The following is a 5,740-nucleotide window of genomic DNA, read 5'->3' as shown; positions in this document are numbered from 1 at the left end:
ATGTCCAAAGCACTGCCCATCTCCCGCGCCTCAGCATTTGTTCACCCTTGTGGAGAGGGAACAGGCATGGGTGAAGTTGGCCACTTGGAGAAGCTGTTGTTTGTTGCACCCAGGAAGCCCAGAGAGCAGCAGAAAGAAGGGGCCGTGTGCTCTCATTTGGTGAAGCCTGGGACAGAGGCCCCAGGTGCCCGCCTCTGCGCTGAGGCCTTTCAAAGCTGTGCTCTTGGCAACAGCCTTTGAAATAACTGGGTGCTGGCAACACAGGCTTGGCATTAATATGCAAATAAGAATACTCCAGGCTCCCACTTCATGCTTTTGAATCGTTTTAAAAATCTAGCCACTTACCATGACTAACATAAAATAAAGGGGGAAGAAAAAGTGGTACGATCTTCGCTTGGTTTCTCCCACCGACCTCCTTGTGCTGGAGCCAAAGAACTTTTCAAACCAGAGAGGGGGCTGGGGTCTCAACTAGGAGCGGGGACCGCTAAGGGCTAAGGATATTTTCACCTCCCCTCTCTAACAAAAGCTTCGGGATGAATAATAGGCACTACTCAGCTCCGTCAATCAACCTCAGTTGCTCTATTTTCATTGCTACCGAGATGTATAAAAAGCTAAAGTTTGCTACAAAGCCCCCATCGAGGCATTCAGGAAATCCCGGGGAGGCTTACTGCGGGGATGACTGTGAGCTTGCCAGGCGGTGATTGTGCCTCCTTCCTGCCGCTCTGCCTTCCGTGCCTCTTACTTTGTTTGCCTGCTCCCCTGAGATAGGCCTGCAAAAAGACGCCCCAGATGCAAGCACATATCTATAATAAGATGTGACAGCGAGTTTGGGGAATTTGCTGGCTATACATCATTATAAAAATGAATTCTGCATCATTACCTGTTGCTTTTCTGAGACACGAACGTGAGTGGTAAGGCTCTCCTATCCCTAGCTCTCTGAGGACAAGGGCAAGCACAGAGCAGGTGTTGACTGGCCAACCTGCTGGCAAAGTGCCCTGCCAGTGGGAGAGGGACAATCTCCAATACAACCTGAATCAGCTGTCAAACTAAGCCTACTACAAACAGCTGAATGGTGAAGAAACAAACAACACTTGTTGAAGTCCTTAGAAGATGAATTACATCTGTTTCAACATTCCTGGCACCCTCTCAGAGGAATCAGAATTCACAGGTATTTCTTTGCCTTGGTATCCTCAGAGAGCAGGGGACTTCAAGTTTTTGCTATAGAGATAGTGCCATGAGATGAAGAGCTGGAAACAGGGGAGAGACTATATTTTAACTGATAGCACGGAACCAGGAAGAGGTGGCCTTGAATCAAACGGAATGGGATGACCATACTAACATGGATTTAAAAGAAATCCTCCCAGGTTCCACCTCTGCAGGCTGGTAAACAATGACCTCCATGTCCCCAGTCCACATTCACTCACCTGCACTCTCCATCTCCCAGCCCTTTACTCTCATGGTTCTGATCTCTGGCCTTGCCCTTAGTATAAGACACAAACATGCACCTGCTGCTTCTGTGGACACTACCCCTTGTTGGGGTTCAGGACATGCTACATCATGTCAATATGGCATCTTATGAGCACAGGTGTTCACACCTGTAATCCCAGCACTTTGGGAGGCCAAGGTGGGAGGATCACGTGAGCCCCAGAATTTGAGACTAGCCTCGGCAACACAGTGAGACCCTGTCTCTAGAAAAAAATTTAAAAATTGGCCAGGCATGAGGGCATGTACCTATAGTCCCAGCTACTTGGGAGGCTGAGGCAAGAGGATCCCTTGAGCCCAGGAGTATGAGGCTGCAGTGAGCTATGACCACACCACTGCACTCCAGCCTGGGTGGCAGAGTGAGATTCTGTCTCTAAAAATAAATAAATGGCATCTTAGTGTTTGAAAAACAACAGAAGCAAGAAGGTCACTTTCACCCCCCTGCCCCCCACTCTCTGGAAACCTGCTATAAAACCTAGGAAGGATTTCCTGATCTCCCTCTGAAGCAGATCATAAGACCTTCATTTGAGAGGTGCCCTCCCTATACTCAGAGAAAAGTTGCCAAGGACCCAGAGATACCGAGAAGAATCTGAACAAACAGGCCTTGCTAAGCTTCCCTGGTTTATTACCATTAGATCTTACCCATTTGTTCTCTAATTATCCTTCTCCTTGGATAATACTTCTCCACTTCCCATCAAACCTAACCATAAAAATACACGTTTCCTTGTTGCTTTGGGTCTTCATTTCTGACAGCTCCCATGTCACATAACACTTGCATTAAATAAATGTACATGCCTTTCTCTTTTGATAACCTGCCCTTTGTTATAGGGCCCTCAGTCATGAACCTAGAGATGGATGAGAAAAATGTTTTTCCACCCCTGCATTCTATTCAGAAACCTTCTCCAAGGAGTCAACACCTTTTAACACATTTTGGATTTTACCTTTCCTTATTGAAATGGGGATGGATAGTAGGAGTCACATTTTTTAGAAGGGAAAAGGGAGGCCCAGGGACCAAAGGTGACCTTCCCAGGGACACAGTACCAGAGCAATATTGGAGCAGCAAGGTCTTCAGCCCCATGGGCCAAGACTGTTTCCTGATTGAGCAGATGCGCCCATGGGTTCACTACCCTTGGCCTTTGTCCTTTCTCCCTGTTCTTGCAGATGAGCTGAGTCATCTCAGTGCCTTGGCTCCTTCGCTGAACAGTACTACAACCTCGGAGAAGCAGTGTTTTCAGCATCCCATCTTACAGAGGAAGGAACTGAGGCATAAAACAGTCTATCCAAGATCACACTGTGAATAAGAGGCAGAGGACTGAATAAGGAGGCTTCAGTGCAGAGTCACGTCTCTGCAACATGCTCCACGCTGCTTCTGGGCCATCTCTGCGATTCAAGGCATGACACAATGGGAAGAGCCCCATACTAAGGCATAGGAGACCTAAGTCTTAGTCCCAGTTGGCCAGAGATTAGTGATGTGATCTCACCAAGTTGCCTGTCTTTCTATTTCTTAAATGAGAGATGGAATTAGATCAGTGGTTTTAACTGTTTCATATAAGAAGACCCATTTTTGTCATTTTTGTCAATTCCATAGGGCACCCGCACTTTGAAAACTATCATTTGTCAAAAGAATTGTATTTATTGAGTAACAATTACTTTGTTTTCCTTTTTTTCATGTGACTGTAAGTAGTTTATTTTGTCAGGAGTCAGACCTTATTTTCCCACAAGTTAACATAAGTTCATGAATTACATGCAACCAAAAGTCATTGCCATTAACCCACGCAGCTTTGTAATTGGCTTTTTTTTTACTTTTAAGTTCAAGGGTACATGTGCAGGTTTTTTACATAGGTAAACCTGTGTCATGGGGGTTTGTTTTATGGATTATTTCATTTGTTTTCCATTTTTAACTAAGTTAAATGAGAGGTGTCAGTTTCAGCAAGGTCCTTTCTAACTCCTTTTTCTAGATTCTACTCTCTGTTTTTCTGTGTCACATTATTGATTACTTTTCTTTCTTCATCCTAGCCATCATATCTTGTCTAATAAATCTACATGTTTACTTGGTTTTGTCTAACTGGACCTCTAGAAAGTCAGCTTCTATATGGGCCAGGAATTCATCTGCCTATCCATCTCTGTATCATCAGGGTCTAGCATCAAGTATGTGTTAATTAATTTGTTGAACTAAAGATTAAACTGGCTTACTGGTATTGATGAGCCTGTTAGCTCCTGCTATTAAATGGTAAACACATCATTTCAATTTGGCTTTTTAAAGTATTGAAAATAACTTGAAGAACTCCAATTCTGCTTTTTAAGTCTGGACACTCCATGTTGGAAATGACCAGATGGAATGACCTCTAGGCTCTCATCTGTTTCTGAAATTTCACGGTCCAGTGGTTTCTTTTGCAAAGCTGACTGGGGAGATTCTGTGAAGACTGGGCACTAGACAGTGTTCTTCCCCACAGGAGCAGTTCATAGGGAGTTGAGGATTCTCAGGTGCCATCTGGCTCCAAACATGGTGATACTCAAGGCCAGGTAGCTGAACTACACTCACGCTGCAGAGACTTCTAGGCAGCAAAACTTCTCTCCCCTTGCTGGTAAAAAGTCAACTTCCTGTGCCATTGCTAACCTACACCCTTTCTACTCAGTTAATATACAGATGATAGAAGTGTATGATTTTCTTTTCACCCTCTCATTCAGAGAAAGGTGCTTGGATATGTCCCTTTATGAAGTTAAACATTAGTTTTTTAAGACTTCGCTAATGTTCTGGAAAGCTATGCATGTGGCTATAAAGATGAGAGGAAGGCAGGATGGGGCAAAAAGAAGCGCTGAATTGTGGTGCAATTGCTGTGGAGGCCTCAACCAATCCCATAGGACACTCTGAACCTGGGAATGATCCTTCTGAGTTGTCCCAAACTAACAGGAAGATCAAGCCATTGACTCAACACAACAGCCTGGCCTTGGCCCTGATCGTCCCTATAACCTCAAGGGAGGCAGCGTCCTGGCTGAGGGCAAGTCCGTCGAGGAGCACAGCTGTGAACTCTCCACTGCTGGGAGATGGGAACACAGGCCCTGGAGAGGAATCCAGAAAGAGCATTGTGGTATGTCTCTAGATTTCATCTGTTGCTGCTATCATGTTCTAGCATGCTTGATTTGTGAGAATTGAACAGAACAATTTGCTGAGCCAGACTGTGTTGCATTTAGCAAAAGATGAATTAAACTACAAATAAAAATGACCTGGCCCTCCATGAGCCAGGTTTTCTGACAGAGCAACCACTCCAAAAAGTAAACACTAGAGGAGTGATGCCACCATGGGCTTGGGAGTAAAAGTCCCTCAGAATTTCCAACTGTTGGAAGAACTGGAACAAGGTTAGAAAGGAGTAGGTGATGGCACAGGTAGCTGGGGTCTAGAAGACGGTGAAGACATGATACTTACAAGATGGACAGAGACGGTAATTGGGCCTCCAAGAACAATTGATGAAAACTGAATATACAGCCTTAAAATAAAATGTGGACCTAAATACCCAGAAGCACCCACTTTGTAAGATTTTTAACAAAAATTAATATGAATGGAGTTAAGAGTTCTAATGGAGTGGTAGACCAAGAGCCGTATCGGTGCTAGCAAAATGGCAGAATTCATAGAGCATCAAAGTGGTTCTGCTGGTGTGAGTTGACTGAAGGATACAAAATAAATTTTAAAAAGCAGAGATACAAAGTTGTTCTGCAAGAGCTTTAGCGCCTGATGATGTCTAAAGAAAATATGAAACTCCCTCAGCCACTTGAAGGACACTGTTATAGCAGTTAATCAAAAAGTAAAACCACGGGCCTTCACCTCTTCCCTCATTCATTGAAGCAGTCTTCATTTTCCACAGTAGTAAATTTTCTAGGTACATCTTACAGACCTAAAAGTACTGGAAAGAAAGCTTCCATTCAAAGGAAATTTATCTTAAGATACTGGAAATGATACTAATTTTTTGTCCATTTGAAATACATAAGTTGTGCTATGACAAATCATCATGTCAAGTGTAACCACTGTCCACGTAGTTGAGCTTCTGGGATCAAGAAAATATATTTAAATTGATTCCTGTCATAACTGGTGGGACACATCTAACTCAACTGTAAAAGGACACATCACACAATCACTTGGCTGCTGATAACATGGCCTGGGGTCTCTGCCTTCTCCCACTTCCCCCCCTCCTTCCCCCTGCAACAGCCCTCCAGCCTGGGGGGCGGTTTGTTAGAGTAGACGTGATGATTTAGGGTTGCAGCC

General features: G+C 44.3%; 1 pseudogene; it reads left to right on the top strand.

Annotated features, from left to right (window-relative positions):
• LOC104655054 lies at positions 1-5,275 on the top strand (annotated as a pseudogene).
• Positions 5,276-5,740: the final 465 nt, after the last annotated feature.

This window comes from Rhinopithecus roxellana, chromosome 14, assembly GCF_007565055.1.
Source record: "Rhinopithecus roxellana isolate Shanxi Qingling chromosome 14, ASM756505v1, whole genome shotgun sequence".
NCBI lineage: Eukaryota > Metazoa > Chordata > Mammalia > Primates > Cercopithecidae > Rhinopithecus > Rhinopithecus roxellana.
Note: the sequence above shows the minus strand (reverse complement) of the source record. Positions and strands in the feature narration are given on the sequence as shown.